Genomic DNA, 12,115 nt, shown 5'->3' with positions numbered 1-12,115 from the left:
GGAGAGGGATAGAAATGGAATGAATTACACAGTGGAAGAGGTGCTAGGACAGAAGCGACAGGGATACGTCGGAGCTAAGGATTGATTGACAAATATATAATGGGCATAAGTCAAAGGGGATATCAATGGTGGCATTAAGGACTGAAGAAGGTAAGTCAGCAGAATGTGTTAACATGAGAATGAAGGTCAGTGCTCAGTAGAAACAAAACTGGAAAACCAGGGACAGATGGCTCTGCAGGTGTTGGGGGGGGGTTGGTTATATTAGGTCAGATCGAGGAAACAAAAACATGGTCAAGACAGAGGGGAAAGTTCACAGTCTAAAGTTGCTGAACTCAATGTTGAGTCCAGAAGGCTGTAATATGCCTAATCAGACAATGAGGTGTTGTTCTTCTGTTTCTTTGGACATTACTGGAGCATTGCAGCAGGCCAAGGAAGGACATGTGAACATTAGAGCAAGATGCTGAATTGAAATGGCAAGAAACCTGGAAGTTTGTGATCATTCTTGAAGAAGATGTTCCATACAGCCTATGTTTAGGCTCAATAATGTCGAGGAAACCACATTGAGAGCAGTGACAACGAAATTGAAGGAGATGCAAGTAAAACACTGATTAATCTGAAAGGAATGTTAGGTGCCCTGGGCAGTGAGAAGCGAGGAGGTAAAGGGGCAGATGTAGCTCTTTCTGTGATCGCAGGGGAAGGTGCTGTGAGAAGGAAAAGGGCAATGGAGGAGTGGACCAGAGTGTCACGGAGGAAGCAGTTCCTGCGGAAGGCTGATGCATGGTTGAGTGGAAGATGCATTTAGTCTGTTCTTTTATAAGTTTTTAAAAACCTCTCAGTTCTGGTGTCAGGCATTTCTTTCATCTTCTCTAGTGCCTGTACTTTTTTTTTCCTTAATGTGCTGGTCTCCATATTGTAATGTGATCAAACCAAGATTCAATACAAATTTAGAACATAGAACATTACAACGCAGTACAGGCCTTTCGGCCCTTGATGTTGCGCCGACCAGTGGAACCAATCTAATGACCCTCTAACCTAAACTATTCCAATGTTATCCATATGCCTATCCACTGACCATTTGAATGCCCATAAAGTTGACGAGTCCACAAGTGCTGCAGGCAGGGCATTCCACGCCCTTACTACCCTCTGAGTAAAGAACTTACCTCTGTAGGTTCCTATAACTACCACCCCTTAATTTAAAGCCATGTGCCCTTGTGTTAGCCATCACCATCCGAGGTAAAAGGCTCTCACTGTCCACCCTATCCAATCCTTTGATCATCTTGTATGCCTCAATTAGGTCACCTCGTAACCACCTTCTCTCTAATGAAAGTAACGTCAAGTCCCTCAGCCTTTCCTCATAAGACCTTCCCACCATACCAGGCAACATCCTGGTAAACCTCCTCCGCACCCTTTCCAATGCCTCCACATCTTTCTTATAATGCGGCGACCAGAACTGTACGCAATAGTCCAAGTGCGGCCGCACCAGAGTTTTGTACAGTTGTAACATGACCTCATGGTTCCGAGATTCAATCCCTCTACCAATAAAAGCAAACACACCGTACGCCTTCTTAACAACCTTATCAACCTGGGTGCCAACTTTCAGGGAGCTATGCACATGTACCCTGAGATCTCTCTGCTCATCAACACTACTAAGAGTCCTTCCATTTAGTCCTATATTCTGTACTCCTGTTATTCTTACCAAAGTGAATCACCTCACACTTTTCCGTATTAAACTTCATTTGCCACCTCTCGGCCCAGCTCTGCAGCTTATCTATGTCCCTCTGCAAACTGTAATATCCATCCTCACTGTCTAAACTCCTCTGACTTTGGTGTTGTCAGCAAATTTACTAATCCATCCTTCTACATCCTCATCTAGCTCATTTATAAAAATGACAAACAGCAGTGGCCCCAAAGCAGATCCCTGCAGTACACCACTTGTAACTGAACTCTAGGTTGAATATTTCCTATCAACCACCACCCTCTTCCATCAGCTAGCCAATTCCTGATCCAAACTGCTAAATCACCCTCAATCCCTTGCATCTGCATTTTCTGCAATAGCCAACCATGGGGAACCTTATCAAATGCTTTGCTAAAATCCATATACACTACGTCAACTAAATTTGACTAAAACATTTCTGGTTTTCATTTCTAGTCCCCGAGAATTGAGCCAGGTTTTGTTTTGCATTTCTATAGCTTTATTAACCTGCTACTTTGAATGATTTGTAAATCTATACGCTTAGGTCCTTTTTGCTCCTATATCCCAGTTAGGCTCTTATTTGATGAAGGATAGGCAAATTCCTTATTCCTTCTAACCAAAGTGCACTACTTCAAACTAAACAGCATTGAAATAAATTTCCTATTCAAACTTATTCTGCAAGTTTATTTTGTCATAATCTTCCTTAGTATGAACAATATGCCTAATTTTTGATTTTACCTCAAATTTTAGATTTGTATTTCTGATTCCCAAGTCCAAATCTCTTACGCAAGTAGTAAAAAAGTGTTCCCAACAGCAATCCTTTTGGACAATTCCCCAACTTGTGACAGTTGAAGGTGTTTTAAAAATCCAACTGTTACATCTATGACATTACCAGTATCTGCTTGATTTCTTCTGCAAAAGATTTACTAAGATTGGTTCAGCATGAATCCTTTTAAAATCCATTCTTCTGGAAAAGAATGGAGTCCTTGTACATGTTATTTGAAAACTCCATTCCCTTCACTTTTTCTTTACCAATTTATTGAAGGGTAGCTGAAATGTTCTTGATTGTCATTTGGCATCTTACTTATTTCATCGATCAGATATTTCTTCCTGTAAGTTGTTCAGTGATCTGTAGACTATACCTGGTGGTGTGATTGTCCTTTCTTATTATTTATTCCAGCATGTATGGATTCTGTTTTTGCTGTAATATTAGTTATGTATTGTTTCTTCAACTGTCTTTAAGTTATAGAAACGTGGAAAATAGAAGCAGGAGTAGGCCATTTGGCCTTTCGAGCTTGTTCTCTGCCATTCATTTTGATCATGGCTGATCATCAAATTCAATAACTTGATCATCCCTTTAGTCCTTAGAGCTATATCTAATTTCTTCTTGAAATCAGACAAAATTTTGGCATCAACTACATTCTGTGGTAGTGAATTCCTCACATTCATCCCCTCAGGGTGAAGAAATTTTTCCTCATCTCGGTTCTGAAAGGTTATCTTCAAACTAAGAGTCCTAATTTTGGACTCCCCAACATAGGGAAGACTCAAAGAATGTTCCCAATCTAACCTTGTTACAATTTTTAGAAGTTTCTATGAGATCCCCTCTCACTCTTCTAAACTCCAGGCAATATAATCCTAATTGCCTCTCCTCATTTGATAGATCTGCCATCCCAGGAATCAGCCTAGTAAACCTTCACTATACTCCTTCCAGTAGCAAGGACATCCTTCCTCAGATAAGGAAACCAAAACTGTACACAATGCTCCACGTGTGGCCTCACCATCGCCCTGCAGAATTTCAGTAAAACGTCCCTATCCCTATTCTCAAATCCTCTTGCTATGAAGATCAATATACTATTTGCCTCCTTTTACTGTCTGCTGTATCTACTTGCTTTCAGCGACTGATAGACGAGGACTCCAAGGTCTTTGAGTAACCACCTCCCTCAATTTATACCCATTCAAGACATAAAATGTCTCCCTATTATTGCTACCAAAGTATCTCTGGTTCTTGGGTGCCATTATCACTACTTGGCTTTGCTCTGGTGTGCCTCTTTTTGTGTCATCTGACTATTTTGGGATTCAGAAATCTCCTGCTGTAGGTTGAAATATCTTGGTTAGTTTGCCAAAAAAATCTCGAGCTGATGTCTTTTGCAGTGTTAGAACATAGAACATTACAGCGCAGAACAGGCCCTTCGGCCCACGATGTTGCGCCGACCAGTTAAAAAACAATGACCCACTAACCTAAACCAATCCCTTTTCGTCCATAAACCTATCCACGGATCTCTTAAATGCCCCCAAACTAGGCGCATTTACAACTGCAGCAGGCAGGGCATTCCAATCCTTCACCACCCTCTGGGTAAAGAACCTACCCCTGACATCCATCCTATAACTACCCCCCCCTTTTAATTTAAAGCCATGCCCCCTCGTGCTAGCTTTCTCCATCAGAGGAAAAAGGCTATCACTATCCACCCTATCTAAACCTCTAATCATCTTATATGTTTCAATAAGATCCCCTCTTGGCCGCCGCCTTCTTTCCAGTGAAAACAACCCCAAATCCCTCAGCCTCTCCTCATAGGACCTCCCCTCCATACCAGGCAACATCCTGGTAAACCTCCTCTGCACCCTCTCCAAAGCCTCCACATCCTTCCTATAATGTGGGGACCAGAACTGCACACAGTACTCCAAGTGCGGCCGCACCAGAGTTGTGTACAGTTGCAACATGACGCTGCGACTCCTAAATTCAGTCCCCCTACCAATAAACGCCAAGACACCGTATGCCTTCTTAACAACCTTATCTACTTGATTCCCAACTTTCAGGGATCTATGTACACATACACCTAGATCCCTCTGCTCATCCACACTATTCAAAGTCCTCCCGTTAGCCCTATACTCAACACATCTGTTATTCCGACCAAAGTGAATTACCTCACACTTCTCCGCATTAAACTCCAAATGTTCTACATTGGGAGTAAATGTTTCTATATTTTTAATCGGTTCAGAGGATGAAGTTAGGATTACTGATGGCCTTGTTTTTGCCATGTTTGCTATGCTATGTGCTATTCCTATTGTACTCTTTTGTTTTGTCATTTTACTGTGGATATCTTGATGAATTAAGGGCATGATTTGAAATCAAGTTATTCGGTGAGCAATGGTAATTCCTTTGAACAAAGTGCTGGTTTATTGTTGCAGCCTTGTTTGAAATAACATAGCACGCAAAAAGAACTTTCATCTTGGCCATGACAGCAGTGAAAACCTGTTCAGTGAGCCAGAAATGCCCATTTTTCAGGCACTTGGCAACTTGCCAAGGCTCCTTTGACAGCACCGTCTAAACAAAGACCTAGAAGGACAAGGACAGCAGACCCATGGGGACACGCCAACTGCAAGTTCCCCATCAAGTACATTGAGGGCAGCATGGTGGCACATTGGTTAGCACAGCTGCCTCACAGCGCCAGGATCTGGGTTCCATTTCGGCCTTGGGTGACTGTGTCTGTGTGGAGTTTGCATGTTCTTCCCGTATCTGTATGGTTTTCCTCCAGGTGCTCTGGTTTCCTCCCATAATCCAAAGATGTGCAGGTTAGGTTGACTGGCCATGTTTAATTGCCCCTTTAGTGCCGGGGGATTAACAGTGTAAATACGTGGGATTATGGGGATATGGCTTGGACGGGATTGTGGTTGGTGCAGACTTGATGGGCCAAATGACCACCTTCCTCACTGTGGGGATTCTACGATGCTGTCGTTACTTGGAAATATGTCGCCATTACTTCGCTGTTGCTGGATCAAAATCGTGGAACTCCCTTGCTACACCACATGGACTGCAGCGGTTTAAGGATGCAGCTTATTATCACCTTCTTACAGGCATTTAGGGATAGGCAATAAAAATGCTGGCTTAGAGAGAGATGCCCACGTCATGTGAATTTTTTTAAAGCCTAAGTGCCCTATCCCTTAAATATTATAACTATATCATAGAATCCTACAGTGCAGTGGAAGCCATTCAGCCCAGTCTGCACTAACCACAATTCCACCCAGTTCCTATCCCCATAACCCCAGATGTTTATCCCAGCTAGTCCCCCTGACAGTAAGGGGCAATTTAGCATGGCCAATCGAGTTAACTTGCACATCTTTGGACTGTAGGAGGAAACTGGAGCACCCGGAGGAAACCCATGCAGACACGGGGAAAATGTGCAAACATTTGGGTCACAGACAGTGACCCAAGCCGGGAATCGAACTCAGGTGCCTGGCACTGTGACACAGCAGTGCTAACCACTGTGTGTCTACTGATGGTGTGATCACAGAAACAAGGGGTAGTCCTTAAACCTGTTCACCAACCAGGAGGATCATCACTGACGTGTCTTAATTCCATTTAACTACATTGGTACTGTGCTCCTTAATATGCTGGCAGTGGAGACTCATACACAAACCACTAAAATGTAGTGACCAGGTACAAAAAACTCAAAACTATTAATGAAAAGTTAGTGGGTATCAGTTAGTTCAGTTGGCTAGATTGCTAGAGTGTGATGTGGAATGACACCGACAGCAGTAGTTAAATCTGTAGCCCAGCTGTGGCCTGCATTGTCCCACGCTTGCTGAGTGATGCCCTTCATGTGTTATACGACCTTGTGTATGCAATTGATGCCTATGGTCCTTCATGTACAATGGCAAATTACCTAGTGGAACATTCACCTCCGTAATTTAGAATGCTAAAATATAAAGGGGAAGATTTTTGCGACAGGAAAAGGAGCCCTGGCCAGATCATTTCAGGAGGTAGAGATGCTGGCGTTAGACTGGGCTAAACACATAAGAAGTCTCACAACACCACCAGGTTAAAGTCCAACCAGTTTATTTGATAGTAATCCTACAAGCTTTCGGAAACGGTGTTCCTTCATCAGGTGTGTGGAAGGTTCTGATCAGAGAAGGGCATATAAGAACACACACGGTTTACAGAATACTGATTCAGAATGCAAGTCTTTAGAGCTAACCTGTTATTCAAGTCTTAAAGATGCAGGCAATGTGAGTGGAGATAGTATTAGCATAGGTTAAAGAGATGTGTACTGTCTCCAGACAGGACAGTTAGTGTGATTTTACAAGTCCAGGCAAGTTGTGGGGGTTACAGATAGTGTGACATGAACCCAAGATCCTGGTTGAGGGCGTCCTCATGTATGGAACTTGGCTATCAGTCTCTGCTCAGCGACTATGCGCTGTCATGTGTCGTGAAGGCCACCTTGGAGAACGCTTACCTGAAGATCAGAGACCGAATGCCTGCGAATACTTCAGTCCCCAACGGGAAGGGAACAGCCTTGCCTGATGGAGCGATGTTCATTCATCCGTTGTCGTAGCGTCTGCGTGGCCTCCCCAATGTACCATGCTTCGGGACATCCTTTCCTGCAGCGTATCAGGTAGACAACGTTGGCCGAGTTGCAAGAGTATGTGCCACGTACCTGGTGAATGGTGTTCTCACGTGAGATGATGTCATCCATGTCGATGATCCGGCATGTCTTGCAGAGGTTGCATTGGCAGGTTTGTGTGGTGTTGTGGTCACTGTTCTCCTGAAGGCTGGGTAGTTTGCTGCGAACAACAGTCTGTTTTGAGGTTGTGCGGTTGTTTGAAGGCAAGAAGTGGGGATGGCCCTGACGAGATGTTCGTCTTCATCAATACTGTGTTGAAGACTCCGGACAAGATGTCATAGCCTCTCCGCTCTGGGGAAGTACTGGACGACGAAGGGTTCTTTGGTCACCGTGTCCTATGGTTGTTTTCTGAGGAGGCCGGTGCGGTGGCACGTCGGAACTGTCGATCGATGAGTTGACCGCCATATCCTGTTCTTATGAGGGCATTTTTGAGCATCTGAAGGCGTCTGTCATGATCCTCCTCATCTGAGCAGATCCTGTGTATACAAAGGGCTTGTCTGAAGGGGATGGCTTCTTCAACGTGTTTAGGGTGGAAGCTGGAGAAGTGGAGCATCGTGAGGTTATCTGTGGGCTTGCGGTACAGTGAGGTGCTGAGGTGACTGTCCTTGATGGAGATGCGTGGGTCCAAGAATGTCACCGATTCCAGAGAATAGTCCATGGTGAGTCTGGTGGGATAGAACTTGTTGATGTCATCATATAGTTGTTTCAGTGATTGTTCACCGTAAGTCCAAAGGAAGAAAATGTCATCGATGTATGTAGTGTATAGCATCGGTTGAAGGTCCTGTGTGGTGACAAAGTCTTGTTCGAGCCTGTGCATGAAGATGTTGGCGTATTGAGGTGTGAATTTGGTCCCCGTTGCTGTTCCGTGTGTCTGGATGAAAAACTGATTGTTGAAGGTGAAGACATTGTGGTCCAGGATGAAGCGGATGAGTTGTAAAATTGCATCTGGAAACTGGCAGTTGTCGGTGTTGAGTACTGAAGCAGTTGTAGCCATGCCATCGTTGTGGGGGATGTTGGTGTAGAGTGCCGAGACATCCATTGTGACGAGTGTTCCTGGTTCAACTGCTCCACGTATGTTGAGTTTCCATAGGAAATCTGTAGTGTCGCGACAAAAGTTGGGGGTTCTTTTGTACGATGGGTTTCAAGATGCCCTCGACGTAGCCGGAGAGGTTCTCGCACAGGGTCCCATTGTCTGGTACGATGGGACGGCCGGGTGTGTTTGCCTTGTGTACATTTGGGAGGCAGTAGAGATCTCCAACGCGGGGAGTACATGGGATGAGAGCATGGAGGGTGCTCTGAAGGTCCGGATTAAAGGTCTTGATCATATCAGGAACGTTGCATTAAATTGGCTGAAGTGCAATGTTGATTTACCAGTGTGTTAGTACGACTCCAAGAGTTAAATGATGAGGTGAGCTTGTATTTCCTGGAATCTCGAAGGTTGAGGGGTGTTTTTAGGGTTTTGAAAGGAATTGAAGAATTCAAAATTACTTTTTTCGCTGCGGTGGAAGTTTTTGATGGGGGCAGAGGGTCAAAAAAACATCGAGTCAGAGCCAGGCCATTTGGGTGAGATGTGAAATTGGGTAGCATGGATTAGCTCAGTGGTTAGCACTGCTGCTTTACGTCACCAAGGACCTGGGTTCAAATCCCAGCTTGGGTTACTGTCTTTGCAGAGTTTGACGTTCTCCCCATGCTTCGGTTTACTCCCACATTCTGAAAGGCATGCTGGTTAGGTACATTGGTCCGAACACATACCGGACTTGTGGCTACTAGGGGAATTTCACAGTAACTTCATTACAGTGTTAATGTAAGCCTTACTTGTAACTAATAAATTAACTTTTGTTAGGAAATTCCTTTCTGTTTGTCTTTGTCCTTTTTTTCTTTTTTTTTCCACAGGGAATTACTTGGTTCCACTGCAGTCCAGTGGGTTCTGAGATGATCCAGTGCGGGATCTGCAGGCCCTGTCACATGCAGGGCAAGTCGTGCTTGAAGAATTGAGTAGAAAGGTTATTTGGAGTTATGCTTATCCTCCAACATCTCAACAGAGCCTCTACACATCATCTGCACACTGAAGCTCTACAACCGAGGTTGGTTTTGGATTGGTTTTGGACGGCACGGTAGCACAGTGGTTAGCGCTGTTGCTTCACAGGTCTAGGGACCTGGGTTCCATTCCCAGCTTGGTTCACTACCTGTATGGAGTTTGCACATTCTCCTCCATGTCTGCATGTGTTTCCTCTGGGTGCTCTGTTTCCTCCAACAGTCCAAAGATGTGCAGTTAGGTTGATTGGCCGTGCTAAAATTGCCCCTTGGTGTCCTGAGATGTGTAGATCAGAGGAATTAGTGGGTAAAATATGTAGGGATAAGGTAGTAGAGCCTGGGTGGGATTGTGTTCAGCGCAGACTCGATGGGCCAAATGGCCTCTCTCTGCACTGAAGGGTTTCTATGATTTCTATGAAGGCAGCGTAGGTTGAACAGTTTCCTCCCTGTTACAACAAACAAAGAAAAGTACAGCATAGGAACAGGCCCCTCGGCCCACCAAATCGATGTTGATCATGATGCCCTAACTAAACTATAAAAGTAGCTTCTGCCCTTACTCTGTATCCCTCTATTCCCTCCCTAGTCATGTAACCATCCAGAAGCCTCTTAAATGACACGAATGTGCCTGCTTCCACCACCTCCTCTAGCGGCGTGTCCCAGGCACCCACCACTCTCTGCATGAAAAGCTTCCCTCACGCATCTTCCTTAACCTTCCCTTCTCTCCTTGAACCTTTGCCCGCTTGTAACTAACATAGAACATAGAACATTACAGCGCAGAACAGGCCCTTCAGCCCACGATGTTGCGCCGACCAGTTAAAAAAACAATGACCCTCTAACCTAAACCAATCCCTTTTCATCCATAAACCTATCCACGGATCTCTTAAACGCCCCCAAACTAGGCGCATTTACAACTGCAGCAGGCAGGGCATTCCAATCCCTCACCACCCTCTGGGTAAAGAACCTACCCCTGACATCCATCCTATAACTACCCCCCCTTAATTTAAAGCCATGCCCCCTCGTGCTAGCTTTCTCCATCCGAGGAAAAAGGCTATCACTGTCCACCCTATCTAAACCTCTAATCATCTTATATGTTTCAATAAGATCCCCTCTTAGCCGCCTTCTTTCTAGCGAAAACAACCCCAAATCCCTCAGTCTCTCCTCATAGGACCTCCCCTCCATACCAGGCAACATCCTGATAAACCTCCTCTGCACCCTCTCCAAAGCCTCCACATCCATCCTATAATGTGGGGACCAGAACTGCACACAATACTCCAAGTGTGGCCGCACCAGAGTTGTGTACAGTTGCAACATGACGCTGCGACTCCTAAATTCAATCCCCCTACCAATAAACGCCAAGACACCGTATGCCTTCTTAACAACCTTATCTACTTGATTCCCAACTTTCAGGGATCTATGTACACATACACCTAGATCCCTCTGTTCATCCACACTATTCAGAGTCCTCCCATTAGCCCTATACTCAACACATCTGTTATTCCTGCCAAAGTGAATTACCTCACACTTCTCCGTATTAAACTCCATCCGCCACCTCTCAGCCCAGCTCTGCAACTTGTCCAAGTCTCCCTGCAAACTATGACACCCTTCCTCACTATCTACCACACCTCCGACTTTGGTGTCATCAGCAAATTTACTAATCCACCCAACTATACCCTCATCCAGATCATTAATAAAAATTACAAACAGCAGTGGCCCCAAAACAGATCCCCGAGGCACACCACTCGTAACTGAACTCCATGACGAATACTTACCATCAACCACCACCCTCTGTCTCCTATCTGCTAGCCAATTCCTGATCCAATTACCTAGATTACCCCCAATCCCATACATCTGCATTTTGTGCAGAAGCCTTCCATGGTGAACCTTATCAAATGCCTTACTAAAGTCCATATATACCACGTCAACTGCCTTACCCCCATCCACCTCTTTGGTCACTTTTTCAAAAAACTCAATAAGGTTAGTAAGGCACGACCTACCCGCTACAAAACCATGCTGACTATCTCCAATCAATTCATTACTCTCCAAATAACTATAAATCCTATCCCTAATAATTTTTTCTAAAACCTTGCCCACAACAGAAGTAAGACTCACCGGTCTATCACCGGACACTTCGGTCCTATCCACCCTGTCTATGCCTCTCATTTTGTAGACTCAATCAGGTCTCTCTCAGCCTCTATCCTTCCAGTGAAAACGATCCTATTTATTCAATCTCTCCTTTCACACACTTGAGACCAGGCAATATCCTGATGAACCTTCTTTGCATTCTCTCCGAAGGTTACACATCCTTCTGGTAGTATGGTCATCAGAACTGCATGCAATACTCCAAATGCAGCCTAAACAAGGTTTTACATAGCTGTAACGTGATTTCCCAACTCTTGTACTCAAAGCCCCAGCTGATGAAGGCAAGCATGCCATAATGCCTTCTTAATCACTTCTTCCTGCACATGGTCATCGCAGACTCTCCCAGCATCGAGGACTCGCCATATGTGACAAGCCGCACGTTCTGCTCAGCTGGGTGGGATTGTGGTCGGTGCAGACTCGATGTGGGTGGAGTGTTTGTGTGTGGATCTAATTGCACTGAGCGTGTGTGGTGCAGGGGCAGCGTGTTAGCATAGTGGTTAGCGCTGCTGCCTCAGTTTGTGGTTGTGGATCTGTGGTGTGGTATGTGGGTCTCGTGTACGTGTGTGTGTGTGTGGCTGTTTTTGAGGATGTGTGATGCAGTGTGGGTTTATTTGTGTGTGTGTGTGTGTGTGTGTGTGTGTGTGTGTGTGTATATATAGAGTCATACCCTACAGTATAAAGGAGGTCATTTGGCCCTAATATTGTGGATGTGTGTGCACTTGATCTGTGTGGTGTCGGGTGGGCCTGGGTAAGATTCTCTTATGGAAAGTCAGTGCAGACTTAATGGACCGAATGGCCTCTTTGTGAATTGCGGTGATTGGATGGATTCCATGGGGTGGAAGGAGGGCGA

The 12,115-nt window shown here is 45.0% G+C and overlaps 1 protein-coding gene across 3 annotated transcripts in view; it reads left to right on the top strand.

The window, feature by feature from the left end:
- The window catches only part of oxr1a (oxidation resistance 1a), a 588,813-nt gene that overhangs the window by 26,815 nt on the left and 549,883 nt on the right, over nt 1-12,115 (top strand). For 2 of the 3 annotated variants that reach the window (XM_080193727.1, XM_080193723.1), the window contains exon 2: nt 8,986-9,176. The exons of the other annotated variant lie outside the window; for it this stretch is intronic. The gene's annotated coding sequence lies outside the window, so the exon portion shown is untranslated. The remainder of the gene's footprint in view (nt 1-8,985; nt 9,177-12,115) is intronic. 3 annotated transcript variants of the gene reach the window in all.

This window comes from Carcharhinus amblyrhynchos, chromosome 8 (assembly GCF_965287045.1).
Source record: "Carcharhinus amblyrhynchos chromosome 8, sCarAmb.v2.hapA, whole genome shotgun sequence".
NCBI lineage: Eukaryota > Metazoa > Chordata > Chondrichthyes > Carcharhiniformes > Carcharhinidae > Carcharhinus > Carcharhinus amblyrhynchos.
This window is presented reverse-complemented; position numbering and strand designations above follow the sequence as displayed.